The following is a 22,991-nucleotide window of genomic DNA, read 5'->3' on the forward strand; positions in this document are numbered from 1 at the left end:
TCCCTCCCCCGCAGCATCCTGGGAGCTGAGGTGCCTGCCCTGCCTGCAGGCTCCTCTGGTACAATGAGGTGGCTGAGTTTATCCTGCAGCCAGGAGATCCGTGCAGGACAGCTCAGGCCTGACGGTCAGGCTGTGCTGCGCTGCAGCACAGCACAGATCGGTGACCTCTGGGTCTTCAAAGGTCTTCTGGTCAGGGTCACGTCACCCTCCGACCTCACCGTCATCACTGTTGTTTGTGGCACCCGCATCCTCGTCTACCTGCTGCCCAGAACAGACCCGCTGAGGCAGCTCAACAAAGTGGACTTCTTCTTCTACACCATGCCGCCTTTGGACAACCCCCTTGTCTACAGCCTGAGGCACAGGGAGGTGAGGGAGGCCCTGGGGGAAGGGCAGCCCTGGTCAGCACTCAGCGCTCACTGTGTTACTAGAGCCCAGTGAGGAAACGGTCCCTCTGGGAAGTGCTGAGGGTAAAGCATGGGAAGGCACGTTCCCTGCAGCAGCTATCCCTCAAGGAGACTTCAGCGCCAGGAGGTCTACGATTCAGCCCACGCTGAGGTCAATGCTAAGGCTGGCCACGTGCAGTTTGCCTCCATGGTCTGTCCAGTGCCGTTGGAGAACGTTCCTTGGCTGGCATATCACCTTGGGGAGAGGAACCATTCCTCAAGCCCAACTCCTGCCGAGCGCCTGCCTCTGCCTCCTATTGCAGCACACCCCTGGAGGAGCTGTATATGTCTGCGGTGGGGACATCTGTCCATGAGAGCGTGTCAGCAGAGGATCCCCTGCCATCCCATGGTGGTCTGGGAAGCAGAGTCTCCAGAGGCAGGGCTTCATTTAGGCTTGCCTGGAGAGCTTGAGCTCAAACATCTCTCCAAGCTCCTTGTGCCAGTATCCTCCCTCTCTCCAGGCCTGCCCTCGTGGTGCAGCTCAGGATGTCATTCTCCAGCCTCATGAGCCAAAATAGGCCAGGCCCAAGTCTCCTCCCTCCTCTGGCCAGGCCCAGCCTTGGGAACCAGTTGGTCGCAAGAAGCAGCTGTAATGAGAGGGAAGAAGTTTAGGCAAGAGGTGGTGGGGAGGCATGGCCCTAGTTCTGGCTGGGGTCTCAGACAGCATTCCCAGGAAAGTCAGGGACATCCCTCCCCACACCCTTCCCGCCCTCCATCCCCTGAGGAGTCAGGCAGCCCCAGCTCCAGCTGTGCTCCTCTGGCTCCAGCTGTGCTCTGCCCCTCGCCCTTCGCCATGGAGTCCAATGGGTGGGGAAGCCCCACATGTCCCAGCACCTTCAACCCTTGGATGAGCAAACTTCCCCCCTCACCCCTCCATCCTTGCCGCAAAGCCCTTACCCGTCTCTGCTCCTTGGGGCTTGGGGTGGCAGGGACAGGGCAATCTGGGAAGGCAGGAAAACCTGTCGGCAATCGGGCAGGACACTGCAGTTCAGGTGGGGTTGGTCCTGGCCTCTGGAGGGTTTTCTGCCTGGCCTTTTGAGAGCAGCAATAGGGACAGCCACATGCGAGCGAGACACCCAGAGTGCCTGTTCTGCTCCCAGAGCAGAGAACGTCCCACAGCCCGATCTCTAGGTCCCAGCACCCCAAGAGCACAGGGAGTGCCTGGGGACCTCTCACCTCCCACCGAGGTGGGGTGGCACAAGGAGGCAGCGCAGCCTGGCCATGCCCTAGAGGACCACGGCCGCAGGATTGGGGCTGTGCTGGCCTGGGGCCCCTGGGGGCACTGTGCCCCTGTGGGAGCTGGTCCTCACCTCCTGGCCAGTGTCACCCGCTTCCCTCCAGCCCCCCACCCGGCCCAGAGCTTGCTCCTCTCCCAGGAGTGGCGCAGGAGGGGGCTGCTTAGGGTAGGCGAGGTGTCAGGGTTATGCTTGTATCTGCTGAGAAGAGACTATGCTCTGTAAATTGCCTGTCTTCGGGAGCTGATGTTACTGCTGTCCGGAGAGCTAGTACAACTGGCTAGCAGGCAGAGCTCAGCCCCTTTGAGATGCTACCTGCCGGAGTCTTCCCACTCCGTATTTCTTCTGTTTTCCTGGCCTGTCCTGACGTGAGAAACCTCCGCAAAAGGCATTTAATTCCAAGGACTCCACTCCATGGGGACCTCTCTGCCCTCGCCTCTGCACTCTTGCTCCCCTGCTTTCTTTCAGGAGATGCAGGGGAACCACCACGTCTGGTCTGTACAAGCAGCAGGTTGGGGGAAATAGGAGATTCCGGCAGCGCCGAGCAGCTCTGTGGGGTTGGGAGGAGGACACTTGGATGTGGCAAACACTGCTGCTGCCCGTGGTGTGTCCCTGGGCCATCTCTCGTCGTCTCCACGCCCTAAGCCAGCTCTGGGGCTGGCCTCTTTGTTTTAATGCACTGGGGTGGCACTGGGAGCACTGGGGGGAGCCAGGGAACCAAACTGGGAGAACTGGGATGGCTCTGGCAGCACTGAGGGGAGTCTTGGCGCCGCATTGGGACCACTGCTGCAGCACTGGGAGCACTGGGATGACACTGGGAGCACTGGGGTTAGCCAGGGAGCGGTACTGGGAGCACTGGGGGAACCAGCTAGCTGAACTGGGAGCACTGGGCAGGGGCACTGGGATCACTGTTGGGAGTCTCAGAGCAGCTCTGGGAACACTGGGTGGAGCCAGGCAGCCGCACTGGGAGCACTGGGGTGCCACTGGGAGCACTGTGGGGAGCCAGGAAGCCGCACTGGGAGTACTGGGATGGCACTGGGAGGACTGGGATGGCATTGGGAGCACTGGGATAGCACTGGGAGCACTGGGGGTAGCCAGGGAGCAGCCCTGGGAGCAGTGGGGGGAGCCAGTGAACTGAACTGGAGCCCTGGTGGCGCACTAGGAGCACTGGGGGGAGACAGGTAGCAGCACTGGGAGCACTGGGGGGAATCTGGGAGCTGAACTGGGAGCACTGGGAAGGCACGGAGGGAGCCAGGGAACAGCACTGGGAGGGAACTGGGAGCACTGGGGCGGCACTGGGAGCCCTGGTGTGGAATCGGGAGCACTGAGGGCAGTCTGGGAGCCGCACTAGGAGCATTGGGATGGCACTGGGAGCACTGGGGATAGGGAGGGAGCAGCGCTGGGAGCAGTGGGGTTAGCCAGTGAGCCGAACTGGGAGCACTGGGGAGAGTCTGCGACCAGACTGAGAACACTGGGGTGGCACTGGAAGCACTGCGGGGAGCCAGGAAGCTGCACTGGGACCACTGGGATGGCACTGGTAGCACAGGGGGGAGCCAGTGAGCAGCACTGGGAGCACTGGGGCGGGACTGGGAAGATGGGGGATAGTGAGGAAACCAAACTGTGAGCACTGGGAGGGAACTGGGAGCATTGGCATGGCACTGGGAGCACTGGGGGTAACCACTGAGCCGAACTGAGAGCACTGGGGAGAGTCTGCAACCAGACTGGGAGCATTGGGAGCACAGGGGAGGGCCAGTGAGCAGCACTGGGAGCACTGGGGGGGGGGCTGGGAAGACGGGGGAGAGTGAGGAAGCCAAATTGGGAGCACTGGGAAGGAACTGGGAGCACTGGGACGGTACTTACAGCACTGAGGGGAGCCAGGGAGCGGTATTGGGACTACTGGGGAGAGTGAAGGAGCCAAACTGGTAGCACTGGGGCGGGACTAGGAGCACGGGGGGGAGCAAGGTCCTGGCACTGGGAGCACTGGCAGTAACCAGGGAGCAGCACTGGGAGCACTGGGGCGGAACTGGGAGCACTGTGAGGAGCCAGGGAGCCAGGGAGCCGCACTGGGAGCACTGGGATGGCAGTGGGAGCACTGAAGAGAACCAGGGAGCTGCAATGGGAGCACTGGGGGAAGTCTAGGAGTCGCACTGGGAGCACTGGGGCAGCACCGGCAGCATGAGCGGGAGTGTGGGAGACGCGTCGGGAGCACTGGGGTGGCACCAGGAGCACTGGGGTGAGTCTCAGAGCGGCATTGGGACACTGGTACAGCACTGGGAGAACCAGAATGCTACTGGGAGCACTGGGGGTAGCCAGGGAGCAGTACTGGGAGCACTGGGGGGAGCCAGGGAGCCGACCGGGGACCACTGAGGCGCCACTGGGAGCACTGGGGTGCGACTAGGAGCACTGTGGGGAGCCAGGTACCCACACTGGGAGGACTGGTATGGCACTGTGAGCACTGAGGGAGCCAGGTAGCAGCACTGGGAGCACTGGGAGCACTTGGGCGGCCACGGATCCTCATTGGGAGCACTGGGACGGCACTGGTGCACTGGGGGAGCCAGGGAGCAGCACTGGGAGCACTGGGTGAGCCAGGGAGTGGCACTGGGGCGCTACTGAGAGCACTCGTGGGAGCCAGCAAGGCAAACTGGGGGCACTGGGATGGCACTGGGAAAGCTGGGGGGAGTCTTGGAGCCGCACCGGGAACACTGTGGGGAGTCTGGGAGCGCACTGGGAGCACTAGGGCAGCGCTGGGACCACAGCGGGAAGCCAGGAAGCCTCACTGGCAGTACTGGGGTGGCATTGGGAGCACTGGGTGAGCCACGGAGCGGCAGAGACAACTTTTTGTTGAATGGAAGAACATGCAGAGGATAAACATGCAGAGGCAGAAGAGGAGGAGGAGGAGGAGGAGGAGGAGGAAGATGAGCAGAAGGAGGAGGAGAAGGAAAAAGAGAAGGAGAATGACGAAGAGGAAGAAGACGGGGAGGAAGAGCTGGAGTAAGATGAAAAGGAGGAGAAAGAAGAACAAGACGGGGAGAAAGAGCAGTAGGAAGACCAGGATGAAGAACATGAGAAAAAACAAGAAGAAGAAGAAGAAGAAGAAGAAGTGCAAGAAGAGGAGGAGTTTGAGGAGGAACCTAAGGAGGAAAAGAAGGAAGGACAAAAGTAGGAGGAGGAAGAAGAAGAACAGCAGGTAGTAGAGGAGGAAGAAGAGGAGGAAGAGGATGTACAGGAGGAGGAACAAAAGGAGGAGGAAGAAGAGCCGGAGGAGGAACAAGGGGATGAAGAACAGGAGAAGAGAAAGGAGGAGGATGAGGAGGAGGAATAACAGGAAGAAAGGAAGAGGGGGAAGAACAGGAGGCGGAGGAGGAGGAGGAGGAGGAAAAACAGAAGAACAGGAGGAAAAGCAGGAGGAGGGAGAGGAAGAGAAAGAAGGAAGATAAGGAGGAGGAGAAAGCAGAAAAGAATAAGGATGAAGAGGAAAAGAAGGAGGAGGAGGAAGAACAGGAGGAATTGAGCAAGGAGAAAGGAGAACAGGAGGAGGAAGAGGAAGAACAGGAGAAAGAAGAAAAGAAGGAGGAAGAACAGGAGGAGAAGGAGGAGGAAATACAGGAGAAGGAAAAAGGGGAGATGGAAGAGGAGGAGAAGAACAGCAGGAGGAGGAGGAAAATAAAAATCAGGAGAAGGAGCAGGAAAAGGAGGAAGAGCAGGAGGAGGAGGAGGAGGAGGAGGAGGAGGAGGAGGAAGAAGAGGAAGTAGTACAAGAAAAGGAGGAGGAGGGGGAGAAGGAACAACAGGAGGAAAAACAGGGGAAGGAGGAATAAGAAGAGGAAGAAGAACAGGAGGAAGAACAGGAAGAGGAGGAACAGGAGGAGCAAGAGGAGGAACAAGACAAAAAAGACCAGGAGAAGGAGGAGGAGGAGGAGGAGGAAGAACAGGAGGAGTACGAGGAGGAAGAACAGGAGGAGGGAGAACAGGAAGAGGAGGACAAAGAATCAGAGGAGGAGTAGGAGGAAAAAGAAGAGGAGGAAGGGGAGGAAGAAAAATGGGAAGGAAGAACAGGAAAAGGAGGAGGAGGAAAAGGAGGAGGAGGAGGACGACGAGGAGGACGAAACGCCTCCAGATTCACTCTAGATTGTCAGCACATCAAAATTAAGGAATGGAGCACCTGCCACACGCATTTATCCATGGGGATTCACAAAACCCAAGCCTACTGGTGAAGCCGTTACTCACAGGAGACGTTCCACATCGCTGCCATCGCTACTTTCGGGAACAGAGGGGACAGCTCTGGATGACAAAGGCTGTCAGGACACACTCCAGAAAGAGAAAATCGGTGCAAGAAGATCCCCGTCACCTAATCGCAAGGAAGTAATTCTAGCTCACTGAAGTGAGTACCAAAACCAAAATACACAGAACAGCACCCATCATCAAAACTGTTTCAGTGGTAGTTTTAACTGCTGCACTGCTGCAGGCAGACAAACTTACTGTCACAGGACCCCAAAAGAAGTAATCATTAGCAAAAGCTAAATTAAATTTAAAAAAAGCTGACTTTGGTACACACAAACGTCTGAGTTCAGATGCGAAACAGCAGAACAACCCTGACAGGGCTCCTTTCCACTGTCCCCCTACCTGTGTGCATGCTGGGACTTCCTCGTTTCCCTCAAGTCCTCCCAGACTAACAGGGACGTGGCATCTGTCCAGTCCACGTGCCACGAGGAGAAACAGTTTTGACCACGAAGGAGGTAGCACATATCTGCATCTGCAGAAGCAAAGGGGCAGCCGCGCCTCAGCTTGGGAGGTGCCCAAAGCCGCCCTGAGCCCCAGCAGCCCCTGGTGCCCCTGCCTTTGCTTGGCCCTGAAGCCCTGCGGGGCCTGCCACTGCTGGGGAGCCCTGGGGACAGAAGGGAAGGACAGCGGTCAGAGCCCGTAGGGACAGCGAGGGGGTTCTGTCCTTCCTTCCGGACACAGGAGGATGCCCTGGGCCACACCAGGACAGGGCGTCTCTCCTCCTCACCGCCTGGGGGAAGGCGAGGCCTGAGGAAGGCCCTGGGTGCTGGGCTTAGCACAGGCGGTGGGACCGGGGGCTCTCCTGCCAGGTGCCGGCCTGGCTGACACCACCGGCTCCCATCACGCAGCTCCTCCTGCTCAGGGCTGTGGCTGGCAGCACAGACAGACACGCATTTTGGGGAAGACTCCCCGATCCAGAGCAAATCCAGGGCAGCTCCTCTCCTGTCCCCTCCCCTCCTCTTCACCCCCCTTTCCCTCCCCTCTCTCCCTGAGCAGGCCCAGACCCCATGAGCGCACCGAGGGACAGCAGAGCTGTGCACACACCTTGTGCTGCTGAGAGAACAGCTCCAGGTGCAACGGCCCTTCTTGAAGGCCGTCTCTCTGCAGGCCCAGTGTCCCAGCTGGCTGAGGAGCGAGCTGCAGTGCTGAGGGGCAGCAAGCACAGGGCAGCTCTGTGAGGAGAGGCCTGGGCTGCCTGTGCCCACCCAGCAACGGCCGCACCATTGGCCACGGCTGAGCCAATCAGCGGAACCGGAGGCAGCCTGTCAGTCACAGCTGGACTGGGGCGGGGCCGGAGGGGGTGGAGGCCGAGCAGGCTGAGGAGAAATGGGTGAGAGGTGGGCTGGGGGCAGCCGGGGTGAGGGGGGACAAGGGCCAGGGCCAGGGCCAGGAACTACAAACCAGGCCCAGGCCCAGGCCCAGGCCCAGGCCCAGGCCAGCTCAGGCGTGCTGCAGGTGCCAGGGCAGGTATCTCCCAGTGTGGATGGGCCTGGCAGGCACCTGGAGACTTCACCGCCCACGGGCCCCACCATGGCCCAGTTCAGTAGCCCTGGGCCCGAGTGCTCAGCCCCAGGGACAACCCCACAACCAGGGTCAGAGCGGTTCCTGCTGCTGCCCCGAGGGTCGCCAGCCCCCAGTCAGCCCCGAGCCAGAGTGCAGGTATCTGAACTGGGGTGAGATGGAAGAGACTGGAAAATAGTTCATCGAGAGGAGGTGATGGAAGACGGTACAGTGTATGTGGCACCTGGGATTAACTGACACCCTCAGTTTCGTATCTGGATCAGTACTGTCCTTGCACGTGGAGTAACCCCAGCTCAGAGCAGCAATTGTTGTTGCTAATCCTGGGTGCCAGAGGGCTGTTCCTGCTCTCTCGTCCCCAGTGCGACCCGAGCGCACGACTGCCCTGCCTGCTCCTGCCTCAGTGCTTTGGGACCTTGGGGGTGAAGAGGAAAGACAGACCCGTGTAGTTACGGGGTCTCTCGAGGTGCCCTGGGTTTGCTTTGCTAATCACTTCTGTAACGTTTCCTGGGCTGTTCACTGGATATGTGCATGGAGGGGCAAATGAGGCCGTGAACTAAGTTTCCAATTCAGGGTTTCCTCTTACAATAAAACATGCTTCCACTTTCTCATAGGTGGCAGGCTGATAGAAATGGGCAGTGTCACTCAGCATGAGGAACAGTGGTGTGGGTACAGCCATAGCATGACAGTTTTCATGGCCTTGAGCAGCACCAGGCAGCAAGGCCGGTTGCAGGGGTGTGTGCACAGCTCCTCCCGAGCATGGAGATGGACATGGGACAAGACAGTGCTGCTCCTGTTGGTGTGTAGCAGGGGACAGTTGGTGGAAGCGGGTCACAGGACATATACAGAACAGAAGAGGCTGTGGCAGTAGTTGAGCTGATCAGATCTCGAATAAGAGGGGATTTGGGCAATGCCTGGTGAAGTCAGCATCTGATACATGTCGCGCAGCCTGCGTGACTTGACCGCAGCAAGGACAGGAGTGTGCTAGGAGTGTTGGAGTGCCAAGGAATGGGGATGGCAGTGATCACAGACTCATTGCTCAGTTTTCCATGGGCTGTCTCTATACCCCACGTAACTCGTCTTGCATTAGGAAAGAAGTGCCGCCCTTTTGGTGAAGAGACAAAAAAAAAAAAAAAAGAATGGTAGTGCTTTCCAAGGAATAACATTTAATCCATTTTAATGAGCAGGTAGGTTTTATCTGTGGCAGAGCTAGGACGTGGAGCGAGATTACCATGCTTAGTCTTACCACTCTAGAGTATTAAAAACATTTCCTTGAAACACTTTCCCAAGACAACAAGACGTGACTTTCTGAAATAGCCATTTTCCTCGGAGCTGCGTCAGAGCTAAGCCAGATGAGTCTTGCCTGCAGTTAGTCACTGAGGCTGATGACAAGTCGCCAGCGGTTTTGGCAAGGACAGAACAAGTTCGATCCATATGAGCCTGTGTGCTGATCGTCTTCAGGTTTTGCAGGCTGTAGGTTTGGCAGGACTGATTGTGTCGTTAACGTGAGGGTAATAGCAAAACCTGCAGGCATCTGTGTAGGGCATTTTGGATTTTATATGCTTTGCAAGAGTACTTGAACAGGTTAACGTTCTGTTGAGGTACGGGAGTTCTAGTGTCATCAGAAGAGAGTGAAGACAAAGAAGATGAGGATGGCGAAGATACTCCAAAGCGTTACAACCTTTGACAGCAGAAACGTGTCATTTACAGTTGATACGAACAGTTTTCCTTCAGTGTACTGTTCTTTTCAAAGATTTACAGAGGACGTGGTCGTCTCCTTTCAGGCAGAGGTATCCGTGTAGACGTGCTTGGTCACAGAGGCCTTGCTGCAAAAGGACTAACAGGTGGGTGCGTGGTTAGTGGTGGTTCTCCCTTACCAACAGTGCTGTCAGTCAGGTCAGGGAATGATGCTTTGGAGGGGTTTCAGATGGGTGGTAATTACAGAATAATAGTATGATTATTACTGCGGTAGTCTGAGGCTATGAGGGAAACAAAGATTTGGGGAGGAGAGGATTCTTTTTATTAGCCGTTATTAGATGTTTTACAGCGCAGCATTTGTGGGTCACTGACAAGACGGTCGTGGAGGTGGTGGCTGAGATTGTGTAATGGAAATTCTTTTGTTCTGGAATTGAAGCCCAAATCTCCCTCTAACCGTCTTAGCCTACTTAACCTGGAAGCATAGTGTTTCTTTTCTTCAAACGGAAGATAATTCAGTTAGAGGGAGAGCCTGTTTGGAAGTGTTAGTAGTGTGGGGACAGAGGCCAGCTGGGGGCTGGGGCCCTCGGGGGTGGGAGCTGTTTCTGCCCCGTGCCCTTGGGCTGGCGCTCACAGCTGGGAACGGGCTTTCCAAAATCCTGCTGGAAGGAGGCAGAGGACCCGTGGCTGAGCTGGAGGACAGGGAGAACCCTGGACCAGGCTCGGGACGTGCGGCAAACCTGCCTTCCAATCAGCTCTCGCAGCAGAACATTGCCCAGGAGTCGTTCTGAGCGTTGCCGTTCTCCTTCAGGAAGCATGGTACGCACCAAGCACACCCAGAGCTGTTCCTGTGCCAGGAGAAGACTTCACGCATTGCTGAGGCTGATGGTGACAGTTCCCACCAGCTGTCCAGTGCAGGAAGATGCAGGTAAGGTGCCACAGAGGGGACACCAACTGGTTGTCACTTCTCTTGCAGGAACAGGACTTAACAGCAGAAGGGAGGCAGGATGAGAGGGCGCCTGAGGTCAAAAAGCACATCAGACAGCTGGGACAGTCACGATGACAGCAGAGGGAGAAGGAGGTGCGGGTGACCTGGCTGGGACAATGCTTCCGAGGTAACATGCCACACCAACACAAAGACAGACAGGGGCATTGGGAGGTCATGGAGTGGGTGAGAGAGGTGCCTGGGAGAGAGGAGAGCACGGGGAGATGGTGAAAAAGCCAGGGTGTTGGAAGTGAGGACGCTCCTGCTGTGCAGGTGCTTGTGATGTCATAGGTGTCCGAGTAGGTGGTAGTGCAGGAGGAGGACCTGGCTTTTACAGCTCCTTCTGATGTCACTGGTAGCCAAGTAACTGACTGGGTATGAAAGGGCACCTGGCTTCTGAGGAGCTTGTCACGTCAATGGTGGCTCTGTGCTCTTAGGGCAGGAGCAGGCCCCTGGCTTGTGTCGCTGCCTGTGACGTCCTAAGTCCCTGAAGACGTTACAGGGCAGGAGCGGGACCTGGCTTGTGCTGCTGCTTATGTTGTCACTGATGGCCGAGGAGCTGGTAGGGCAGGGGCATGCAGCTGGCTTGTGCAGGTCCTTGTGATGTCACAGGTGGCCGAGTAGCTGTTAGGGCAGGACTATGTAGGTGGCTTCCGCAGGTCCTTGCGATGTCACATGTGTTTGAGTAGTTAGAGGGCTTGTGGAGGTGCTTGTGTTGTCATATTGACCTGCATCTGTGATAGGGCAGGAGGAGGCAGCTGGCTTGTACAGCTGCTTCTGGTGTCAATGGCAGGTGTAGCTATTAGGGCAGGAGTAAGCTCCTGGCTTTTGCAGACGCTTGTGATGTCATAGGTGGTTGAGGAGGTGTGAGGCCGGGGGCCAGCCCCTGGCTTGTGCAGCTGCTTGCGATGTCATGGGTGGAATGGGAGGTGATAGGGCAGAAGCAGGCACCTGGCTTGTTGTTTCAGGAATTACGCAGCCGCCACCTAGGCCATGGTAGGAATTATGCAGGTGCCACCTCACAGGGCTCGGCCCTAGGCTCCTGCTCGCAGAAGACGAGTCGCCAATCTGCTGGGGAAATAAGGGTTTATTTATCCACCATGCAGAGCAGCACGAGCTGGGTGCCTCCAAGGAGGGACCCCTAGTGCTGATCGCAGACCCCAATATACCCTTACAGACAGATTTCCCGGAACGTACCACCCATCATCCCATCCCCAAGTCCAATCACTTAAGCCTGGTCGGTGGTCTCTTGATTTCTTGTTGGTTTTCTTGGTTGCTGGGCTGGCCGCCTTCTGAAGTTACCTCATTCTCTCGGAATTGTTTCCTTGGTCCCATTCTTCTTCATGCTGCTTGCACCTGCCAGCTTCAGCTAGTTCTGTGGTTGCAACATTTCTCCCCCAGTCAGGTCTCAGCACCCTCCTACTCCACGCTGCCTTTAACCTCTCCCTGCCTTGCTCCTCTCCCCTCGGTGCCTGCAAGCAGGGCCCTCAGCCCTGCTGCGCTTTGCAGAGGAGCTGCTCCTGGGCAGAGCTGTCTCTCTGCAGCGCTGCCCAGTTGCCAGGAGCTCCCTCCATCCCAGGAGCCCAGCCCAGCTCAGCAGCAGAGGACCAGCCCAGGGCATCACTTTTTCTCCCCACCTCTGGGCTCCCTTCAGGTGGCCCTGGGGTTCCAGGGGAACCTGCTGTGAAACAGGCTGAAGGAATCACTGATGTTCCCTCCCTCAGCTGGGGAGAGAGACTTCTTTCCAGCAGTGTCATTTCTCACCTCAGGAAAAAAAACGGGCATGAGAATTGCCTTTCCTTGTCCTATCGTTAGGCAGGACACCCAGACAGGGCCAGGGAGGGATCTCCTGTACCCCTGCGGAATCAAGGGATTCAGCCGAGTCAACGGCGGCACCTCCTCCTGTGTTTTCAGCCCTGGGGCCAGAAAGGGACTTGGCTCCCTCCCATGCACACCACAAACCCACAAATCCATCAAAGGAGGTGGGAGTCCTCTTGCCTCAGTTCAGGTGTGCACAAAATGGCCACCTGCATGTGAGCTCCTTGTCTCAGTGGAGAGGGAGGGCACAGTGAGCTGCTCAGACACAAACACCTGGTGGCATGTGAGGTACTAGAGATGGTCCAAGATATGTGCAGGTAACTGCAAGCTCTACTGGAGCAACTCTGAGAGAGCGGACAACATTTGGGGGCATCTTCTTGGAGGTTGTTGGGAAATTCCTTTGGCCAGTTGAAATGACAGTAGATGCCAAAATTTAGGGCAACTGAACCTTTTGCTATTCATTATGTTCAGGGCTTCATCAGGCATAACAGTAACTTGGAAAGACAAACGCCATAGCCTTGAACGTACACCCCACACACGCCTTGTTCCTTCTTTCCCCCACTTTTATTGCTGAGCGCGACGTCATGTGGTGTGGGATATCCCTTTGGTTTGTTGGGACCAGCTGCCCCGGCTGTGTCCCCTCCCAACTTCTTGCCCACCCCCAGCCTCGTTGCTGGTGGGTCAGCGTGAGAAACAGAGGAGGCCTTGATGCTGTGCAAGCAGTGTTGAGCGATAGCTCAAACATCGATGTGTTATCAGGACTGTTTTGGTCGCAAATCCAACACACGGCACCACATGGGCTGCTACGGAGAAAATTAACTCCATCCCAGCCAAAACCAGTGCAATAAAGCCCATCCTACTCCTACCACGCAAGCGACGCAGCAGAGAGCGTTTGTGCACGCTGGAGGGTCTGTTGCATCCCACAGGCCTTCGATCCCATCTCTTGTAACTGCCCAACCGCAGCCAACCCCCAAAGCCCACCTGCCCAGACGGGGTCCCAGTAGCAGAGACATGTTGGGGCAGGGGGCAGGCGGGGTTTTTGGAAAAGGACTGGGGAGAGAGGGGATGACTGTTTCCCAGGACAAGAGGGGAAATCTATCTCCTCTCTCCCCACTTGTGCCGCCTCCCTGCTGGTGTCATAATGCACCTTCAAATGATGCGGGCTGCTGTCACAGGGGGATACCCCACATCACAGGGAGGTCTCCCCAGCGCTGCGGCAGTGCCGGCACTTCCCGGCGAGGCCTGGGCGCTGCTGGGCACTGCTCAGGGGCTCCGCACTGCTGCCCTTCAGAGCTGCTCTGCTCCACAGCCAGGAGCGGGTCGGGAGGCAGCGGGGCTGCTCTGGGGGACCCTCGCTGACAGGCAGGACCCTTCCTGACAGGCAGAGCAGGGGCACGTTGGAGAGGAGTTTTGGGCAAGGAGCTGCGAAGAGCATCCCTTTCCCTGAGCCGAGGGCAAGCAGCAAGCGCGATGGAGGGCTGCTGCACCGTGGCCGTTAGCCTGGAGCTGAGCAGCTTGTTCCCCACGCTCCTGCACCTCTCCACCAGGGGTAAGGGTTTCGGGAGCTCCTTCTCGAGGGGTCGCACCGGGGCTGCCCACTGTCAAAAGCTGCAGCTGCCGGGCTGTGGGGGTGGCTGGACAGGGCTGGGGGCTGCCGCGAGAGCCCTGCCTGAGGGTCCCACCGGGCTCGGGGAACAGTGCAACAACCAGGACTCCCGGGTCATGGTGCTGGGGCTGCCCTGAGCCCCAAGGCTCCCGTGGGAATGGCTCGGTCCCCTCGCGAGGGGGACCATGCGGGGCCAGCTTTCCCTGGGAGCTGGTACCTCTTGGGGTTCTGGCTCTGGGATGAAAAGGGGTCCTGCGTCCCCGGGGCTGGGGCATCCTTCAGCTCCCACAGGGCTCTCACGAGCCGGCTGGAAATGCCTCTGCTGTAAATCAGCCCTTTACCTTGAAGTAGTCTCCTTTGGGAGAACCTCTGCGCCTTCCCACGGGATCCTCTTGTGCCACCAGGCTGGCAGATCATGTCCTGGGCTCTGGGGTGCCGTCCCTTTGTGGGGGTTAGGTGGCCACAGCCCTAGTCCTGAGCCCTTCCCACATCCCCATTTCTGCTCCAGCCCTGCCCCGGGAGCAGAGGAAGGCTGGCAGCCTGAAACTGGGGCACAGCCCAGCTCCGCAGCTGTTTGTGGACACCTGCATCTGTCACTCCCTGGGCGAGGAGCTTGCCGAGAGGCTGTGAGCTGGCTGGCCCGCAGCCTGACACCTCTCTCCCTTGCTTTCCAGAGGTTGTGGCTATCTGGGATGCTGTGTCTGCGTACATCCTGGGACAGCTGAAGCTGGACAAGGTGGGCTGGCATCTTGGTCCTCCTTTGCCCTGGAGAGCCTGGACGCTGGGGAGTGATCCCTCCCTGAGCATTGCGGCAGCACACCGAGACAACCCCGTGCGCCCACAGCTGCTTCTTGGTCAACCACGAGAGAGACTAGTCCCGATCTAGCCTGAGAAAGCATTCGGCACACGATAGGGCTTCACCCTTCGCTATGGTCAGAGTGGAGAGACCAAGCAGAGAGACTGGGGATTATGCTGGGCCCGTGCCAAGGACAATCCCTGGGGATCAGTCCCATAGGTATTCCCTGTGCTGGAAATGCCTGGGATCTTCTCTAGCCAAGGGATGTTAGCAAGTATTTTGAGGAGGGGAAGAAAAGAAATGGAGAACGTGGGCCTTTTCCAAAGCCTTCACTTTTCCCGTCTCCAAAGTACTCACTCATCAGCCTTTTTGTCTTTTTCCTGGGCAGGGTGTCCTGGTCACAGGACTCGGGACCTTCGCTATGGTCCAAGAGCGATTCCACGGCGAAGAAGAGGTGTATGTGGTTCGAAGACCCGTCTTCCGGCTGGACGTTGATGCGTTATGTCTGCAGGAGCTCGCGTTCCCCACAGTGGTTATCCCTGGTGAGAAGGCAGCGGCCACCCTCCACTTTCCCCCTCCATGTCTGAGGGCGGGGTGCCTGCTCTCTGCTCTTTGGAAAGGGCTGGGAGAAGTAGAGAATTGCCTCCAAAGGTCGGGGGACGGCTTGAGCTCCCCCCAAACAAACCACTCCCCAAGAGCTGTTTCTAGAAACGACCTTTTCTATGGCGTTTTGTTATGAATCTTACATGGAAATTTGGCCTGCTGCTGGCAGTGACGATGTTCCTTCTCCTTACAGGCGATGTCAAGATCAAGCCACTGAACTACAAGTGGCTATCGCGAGCCACCTCCTTCCCGCAGCACGTGGTGAAGGACTGTGTGCAAGAGACCATACTCTTGTACTCTTTCCAACTGAGGAACAGGCAGCGCCTCGCCTTCGCCTTCAAGGACATTGGCGTTCTGTCCTGCAAAGACGATGTCCTGTGCATGCGGTTTTATTACGACTGCGTCACAGGGCTGGAGAGCAAGGCCAGCCGCATTGCGCTGCTTCACACTGTAAGTTGCTCAGGTTTTGAAGGCTGCTTCAATGTCTTTGGGAAGCCTATCGAAGGGTGAGCGGGAGACAGGTCTGCTTCCTTTGGGAGCCAAGAGGAAACTGCCCTGGAAACCCTCTAACAGCTCTGTGTCACTTTGCAGAGGCTGTGGATGCCAGGTGCAGCCGTCTGCGGTGGAGCGACCACCGCGCGGGGGATGCAGGCTGCTCCTGCCCACGCGTTCCCGAGGTGAGTGCGTTTCCTCTGCAGCCCTCGACCGACCGAGCGGGCGGCTTCCCAGCTCCTGCTCAGCAGTGCACGTTGTCAGGGCTCCACACTCAGCATCGAGTCAGGGATCAATCCTGAAGTGACTGGTTTCTGGTTAACTAATGCTGAGCTGGGGCTACGCGTGTATTCTCCTGGAGTGACTGGGCATCGTGATCGTGTTTCTCACGCCCAGCCTGCCGTCATTCCCATCAGAGAGAACCAACTGCACACAGAGAGGACTTGAAGCTACATTTTCTGGTGTTGGGGGGAGATTGCCAGTAAAACCTGTGCATGGCCACAAAGGAAAAGGGATGCCATGCCTTGCACGACAGTCAGGAGGATTAGCGCTGGGAAGCTGCAGAGGGTAGGGGCTGACCCTTCTTCAAGCCTGTGTCACCATTTGCTTTCCAGGTTTCAGTTCATTCTGTTCAGCAGATCGGAGGCCAAGGCTTTCTCCACCTGGCACAAGAAGGCTGCAGAAAAGCACAGGACCAGAAGAGGTACGGGAACGGGTCCCTGCTGTCCAGGCGGGGCCCTGCCCCACGCTGGGGGACCACAGCCCAGTTAAAACGCACGCCCCACGGGGCTGCTCTGAAGAGCTTCCTCCTTTCCCAGGTACAGACGGGTGTCCTGACAAGCAGGAGCTTCACCCGCAGAGGCGGGTGAAGTTTTCCCTCCCCGTGCTGCCAAGCCAGGGGCCAGGCACCAGGCAGCAAGACACGGGGAAGAAGACTTCTGCCAGGTGAGACCCTTGTGGGAAGGGATGAAAGGGATCCTTGCACCCATGTAGGAGAGACATCCCCTTTGGATGTTCCGGCTGTAGGGACTCGGGAAGGTCCCTGACACATGCCCCACCGTTTTTATGAGCTTGTTTGCCCCACCGCAGGCCTCTTAGTGGGGAAGACGGCAGATGTTGAGTGCACCCCACATCACTTCCCTTGCCCTTACAACAGACCTGAGGTGCAGTCCTCTGCCATCCACCCGATGGGGCTAAGGAAAGGCTCCTCCTTGCCATGGGAAACGGCCCCCCCGGCCCCCGCTGCTTCTGCCAGCCTGGGGAGCTTTGATACCAGTCAAAAACAGGAGACCAAACTGCCCCGTGCTCATGCCGACTCCTCCTGGTGTCTCTTTGCAGTGTGCTCCCCCCATGTCCAGGCAGCTCCCCCAGGACGAAAGAGGCACGCAGGCGGGAGCCAGCTCCTCCCGCCAGGCCCACCGCTGCACTCCCGTCCTCCGAGGGCTGCAAGAGAGCGTTGCAGGTACGTGCTCTACCTTGCTGTAACTACCGTGCTGTCTGAGACTCGGCAAAAGCCTCTTTGTGCAGAGAGCCATCCTGAAAGCATCCCTTGGCATGCGTTCATTGTAACCTGTTTGTCACCTCCTTCAGATCTTCTTCACGAAAAGGAAGGTGCTGCACACCCTTCCCGCCTGTTACTGCCCCCTGGGTTGTCAGGAAACACTTTATCCTGGCCAGGGGCTATGGAAAATGTATGAGTCCTTTCTAGGTCGTTGACAGCGGAGGTCTTTGGTCACTCAGCTGTGTTTGCCATGAGTTGAGGAGCCTGGCATGACTCCGCGGCCCCTGATCTGTTAGGGGCAAAGCGCTGCCGACCGACCTGGCTGAGGCAAGGGGCACCAACGCGGGTCAGGCCCGAAGGAAGCCCCTCCAGGAGCTGAGACTAATCCTGCCTGCTGCTGCGTTTCCATCCCCTCCAGGAGGTCTCGCAGCTGTCTGCAGAGTGGGAGCAAGTGAAGACCCAGTGGCAAGAGCGGCGACAGCAAGCCAAGGCAGAATGGGCGGCGTGGGAAGCCTGGTCTGCAGGGGAGGACCGACAGCCGCCCCAGGTATGGGCAGCGATTGAGAGCGCTGAGAGCAGCAGCGACCCTCGCTGTCGGGGCACCCAGGGCGGCAGGTCTCCAGGGGGTGGGAGCAGGACTGACACCCAGCTGCAGGGCAGGGGGTTGCCTGCTCATCCTGGTGAGGGAGAGATTGGCAGCAGGATCCGAGGGGCAAAAGCAGCCGTCAGCCGTGATGACGGGCACGCGGTGCTGAGTCTCCCGGCTCGCAGTCCTGCTGCAGGCTCCTTTCAAGAGGTCCTCTGGGAAACAGCACCTCTGTTTCCCATCTGGTCTGCTGAGAGCGTCTCCTCCTCGGCAGGCACTCGGCACTGGAGGCACTTGGACTCCCCACCCTCCAGCCCAGCCCAGGAGAAAGGAGGCCAACGAGAGGTGGAGGAAGGCTGAAAACCCTCTCCCAGCAGAGGAGATGGCAGCAGCAGCCCAGCTGGAGAGACTCCATCCTGAGTAAGTGTGTGCCAGCTCTGGCCACAGCCTGGGGCAGTCGAGCAGCCGTGACCCCGCAGACATGTCCAGGACCCCCGTCGCTGCGTCCTGAGTTGCATGGGACACCCCCTGATGTCTCCTAACACGGGCATGACCTGGGGTACCCCCACAGCCAAGGCCCAAAACTCACCACAGGGTGAAAGGGTGGGTACACGCGGGACCGGGTGGGGGCAGGGGCTGGACGAGGCGAGAGGCAGAAGGGATCTCCGGCAGAGGCCGAGGGATGATGTTTCCCTGTTGTTGCAGCCACCTTTCCCCACGAGCGGTCCAGGTCCTCAGAAGGCTGGAGCCGCATCAAGCACGGAGGAACATATTCAAGCACGTCGCTGAGAACAACAGGCGGCATCAAGAGCAGCAGAGGCAGCTCCCCTGGTAACTATCTCCAAAGAGGGATGGTGCTTCCCCCGGCTGCAAGGCCCATCCCTCCACCGAGGGCAGCCCTGGGGGAAAGAGGGCATTTCTCTGACACCCCTCGCGAGACAGAAGCAGGTTCTGGAGGCTGGCTTTGGGCTGCACCTCCCTGACACCCAAAGGGCACTGCCTGGGCACCCAGAACTGCCTTTCCCTGTGGGCTGTGAAAGTCCTGGCTGAAGACAGAGGGATCCTCCCTCTGATGGCTGCCTTTCCCCCTTCCAAGCCAGAGAGCGTGTGCTTCCCTTGCAGAGTCCTGGGCCAAGACACCTTGCCCCGAGGGGGGACACCCATATGGGACACTCAAGGTCTTGGCCCAACCTGACTCAGCCCCAGGCTCATCACCTGCACCTGGGACCTTCTCATGGGCTTGGGCATCAGGGGCCTCTCCCACTTCCCAGACACCTGGAGCCTTCCTTGCAAGCAGATCCCATCACAGGTGGCCTGAGCTACGCCTGCAGGATTTCTCTGCTTTCTCATTTACAATCACACACTTCTCTTTCTTCCTCCCTAGCACTAGATGCTGGTACCGCAGCAGAGGGGAAGGTGCCGGGAGCGGTGGCTGTTAGCCAAGGGGCTGGGAGGCTTCTCAGCTGCCGAGATCCACCTCTAAATACAAACTAAAGAGCTCTGGGGCTGTTCCCAGCTGGACTGACTGGCCTGTGCCTGATGATGGATCCGTCTAAAGGGATTAGACACACCCCATGTGTGATCCCAGAACTGCTCTTAGGGGCAGGAGGGAATAAAGTCCACACCTACCCCACAGCTCGAACACGTGCAGCCCCACTCCTGCACATCCCAACACACAGGCAGCACGGCAGAGGAGGCTCTCACGCTCTTCCCGGGAAACCAGCACAGCTCGTGCCTCCCTGAAGTGCCTGCACGCTCATGCACGCAGCGTGGAGAACCACCAGCAGGGCCAGAAGTCTGTGTGTGATTACTGGGCTAGGACCACACTGGGACCACAGAGGTGTGGTGGGTAGATGGCACCGCGGGAGGGCTGCGGTGGAGGGACACGGGCTCTTCAGGAAGGACCGTCTGGGAAGGCGAGGAGGTGGACTTGCCTCCTGCTCAGGGTGGGACAGGAGCCAGCTTATGGGTCAGGATCAGCAGGCAGACCAACGTGGGTGCCGTCTTAGCAGGTATCTGCTAGAGACCTCCTGTTCAGGAGGAAGATGTAGATGAGGCCTTCTTCAGGCAAGTGAGAGAAGCCTCACGTTCACAGGCCCTGGTCCTCATGGGGGACCTGAACCACCCTGGTACCTGCTGGAAGGACAATCCAGCAGGGCTCAAGCAATCTAGGAGATTTCTAGAGGGCATTTCCTGGCACGGGGGATGGAGGAACCCAGAAGGAGCGGTGCTCTGCTGGACCTGGCTCTGGTGAACAAGGCAGAACTGCTTGGGCATTTGACAGTCAGCGGCAGCCTTGGCTGCAGTGACCGTGAGATGGTGGAGTTGAGGATGCAGAGGGGAGGGAGCAGGGCAAAGAGCAGGACCACAGCCCTGGCTTCCAGGACAGCAGATTTCAACCTTGTCAGAGATCTGTTTGGAAGAATCCCATGGGCTATGGCCCTGGAGAGAAGAGGGGTCCTGGAGAGCTACTTGATATTCACGGACCACCTCCTCCAAGCTCAAGAAAGGTCCCTCCCGACAAGGAGGAAATCAAGGAAAGGCAGCAGGAGCCTGGCATGGATGAGTGAGGAGCTCCTCACTGAGCTCAGGCACGGAAAGGTGGATACAAGAGGTGGGGACAGAGGGAAGTGACCCAGGAGAAGGCGAGAGGTGCTGTCTGATGGTGAGGGATAGGGCTAGGAAAGCCAAGGCTGACCTGGAGTTGACCTGGGGAGGGACATGAAGGGACAGCGGGAAGATTTGTACATGACCCTCACCAGATGAAGAGGAAGGAGGACGCGGCCCCACAGCATGCTGGGAACTGTAGTCCCTCCCCCGCAGCATCCTGGGAGCTGAGGTGCCTGCCCTGCCTGCAGGCTCCTCTGGTGCAATGAGGTGGCTGAGTTTATCCTGCAGCCAGGAGATCCGTGCAGGACAGCTCAGGCCTGACGGTCAGGCTGTGCTGCGCTGCAGCACAGCACAGATCGGTGACCTCTGGGTCTTCAAAGGTCTTCTGGTCAGGGTCACGTCACCCTCCGACCTCACCGTCATCACTGTTGTTTGTGGCACCCGCATCCTCGTCTACCTGCTGCCCAGAACAGACCCGCTGAGGCAGCTCAACAAAGTGGACTTCTTCTTCTACACCATGCCGCCTTTGGACAACCCCCTTGTCTACAGCCTGAGGCACAGGGAGGTGAGGGAGGCCCTGGGGGAAGGGCAGCCCTGGTCAGCACTCAGCGCTCACTGTGTTACTAGAGCCCAGTGAGGAAACGGTCCCTCTGGGAAGTGCTGAGGGTAAAGCGTGGGAAGGCACGTTCCCTGCAGCAGCTATCCCTCAAGGAGACTTCAGCGCCAGGAGGTCTGCGGTTCAGCCCACGCTGAGGTCAATGCTAAGGCTGGCCACGTGCAGTTTGCCTCCATGGTCTGTCCAGTGCCGTTGGAGAACGTTCCTTGGCTGGCATATCACCTTGGGGAGAGGAACCATCCCTCAAGCCCAACTCCTGCCGAGCGCCTGCCTCTGCCTCCTATTGCAGCACACCCCTGGAGGAGCTGTATATGTCTGCGGTGGGGACATCTGTCCATGAGAGCGTGTCAGCAGAGGATCCCCTGCCATCCCATGGTGGTCTGGGAAGCAGAGTCTCCAGAGGCAGGGCTTCATTTAGGCTTGCCTGGAGAGCTTGAGCTCAAACATCTCTCCAAGCTCCTTGTGCCAGTATCCTCCCTCTCTCCAGGCCTGCCCTCGTGGTGCAGCTCAGGATGTCATTCTCCAGCCTGATGAGCCAAAATAGGCCAGGCCCAAGTCTCCTCCCTCCTCTGGCCAGGCCCAGCCTTGGGAACCAGTTGGTCGCAAGAAGCAGCTGTAATGAGAGGGAAGAAGTTTAGGCAAGAGGTGGTGGGGAGGCATGGCCCTAGTTCTGGCTGGGGTCTGAGACAGCATTCCCAGGAAAGTCAGGGACATCCCTCCCCACACCCTTCCCGCCCTCCATCCCCTGAGGAGTCAGGCAGCCCCAGCTCCAGCTGTGCTCCTCTGGCTCCAGCTGTGCTCTGCCCCTCACCCTTCGCCATGGAGTCCAATGGGTGGGGAAGCCCCACATGTCCCAGCACCTTCAACCCTTGGATGAGCAAACTTCCCCCCTCACCCCTCCGTCCTTGCCACAAAGCCCTTACCCGTCTCTGCTCCTTGGGGCTTGGGGTGGCGGGGACAGGGCAATCTGGGAAGGCAGGAAAACCTGTCGGCAATCGGGCAGGACACTGCAGTTCAGGTGGGGTTGGTCCTGGCCTCTGGAGGGATTTCTGCCTGGCCTTTTGAGAGCAGCAATAGGGACAGCCACATGCGAGCGAGACACCCAGAGTGCCTGTTCTGCTCCCAGAGCAGGGAACGTCCCACAGCCCGATCTCTAGGTCCCAGCACCCCAAGAGCACAGGGAGTGCCTGGGGACCTCCCACCTCCCACCGAGGTGGGGTGGCACAAGGAGGCAGCGCAGCCTGGCCATGCCCTAGAGGACCACGGCCGCAGGATTGGGGCTGTGCTGGCCTGGGGCCCCTGGGGGCACTGTGCCCCTGGGGGAGCTGGTCCTCACCTCCTGGCCAGTGTCACCCGCTTCCCTCCAGCCCCCCACCCGGCCCAGAGCTTGCTCCTCTCCCAGGAGTGGCGCAGGAGGGGGCTGCTTAGGGTAGGCGAGGTGTCAGGGTTATGCTTGTATCTGCTGAGAAGAGACTATGCTCTGTAAATTGCCTGTCTTCGGGAGCTGATGTTACTGCTGTCCGGAGAGCTAGTACAACTGGCTAGCAGGCAGAGCTCAGCCCCTTTGAGATGCTACCTGCCGGAGTCTTCCCACTCCGTATTTCTTCTGTTTTCCTGGCCTGTCCTGACGTGAGAAACCTCCGCAAAAGGCATTTAATTCCAAGGACTCCACTCCATGGGGACCTCTCTGCCCTCGCCTCTGCACTCTTGCTCCCCTGCTTTCTTTCAGGAGATGCAGGGGAACCACCACGTCTGGTCTGTACAAGCAGCAGGTTGGGGGAAATAGGAGATTCCGGCAGCGCCGAGCAGCTCTGTGGGGTTGGGAGGAGGACACTTGGATGTGGCAAACACTGCTGCTGCCCGTGGTGTGTCCCTGGGCCATCTCTCTCTTTGTTTAATGGGTGAGGTGCAGCGTCTTTGACACGTTCATCCACTTTCTGGGTTTGCTCAGGGGGGCTCCCAAAGAAGCGCCTGGGCCTGATGCCCCTACGAGCGCAGGCAGTGGGAGCGCAGGAGTCTGCAGCCAGCTTTGCTGCTGAAGGGGTCTGTGTGTAGAATGGGACTGTGAACAGTAAGGGAGTGGCTAATTTTGGTTACTCTCCTTAGAGCAGAGATGCCTGTCTCAAAAGTGCACCTGTCGCAAATTGCTTCACTCTTCCAAGTAATTCGAGGAAACTACCAGCTCCCCCCAGGAGGCCCCGACAGC

The 22,991-nt window shown here is 58.3% G+C and overlaps 1 protein-coding gene across 1 annotated transcript in view; it reads right to left on the reverse strand.

The window, feature by feature from the left end:
- Window positions 1-22,991, reverse strand: part of LOC143171645 (scavenger receptor cysteine-rich type 1 protein M130-like) — a 91,078-nt gene that overhangs the window by 38,409 nt on the left and 29,678 nt on the right.

This window comes from Aptenodytes patagonicus, chromosome 29 (genome assembly GCF_965638725.1).
Source record: "Aptenodytes patagonicus chromosome 29, bAptPat1.pri.cur, whole genome shotgun sequence".
In the NCBI taxonomy this organism is placed as follows: domain Eukaryota; kingdom Metazoa; phylum Chordata; class Aves; order Sphenisciformes; family Spheniscidae; genus Aptenodytes; species Aptenodytes patagonicus.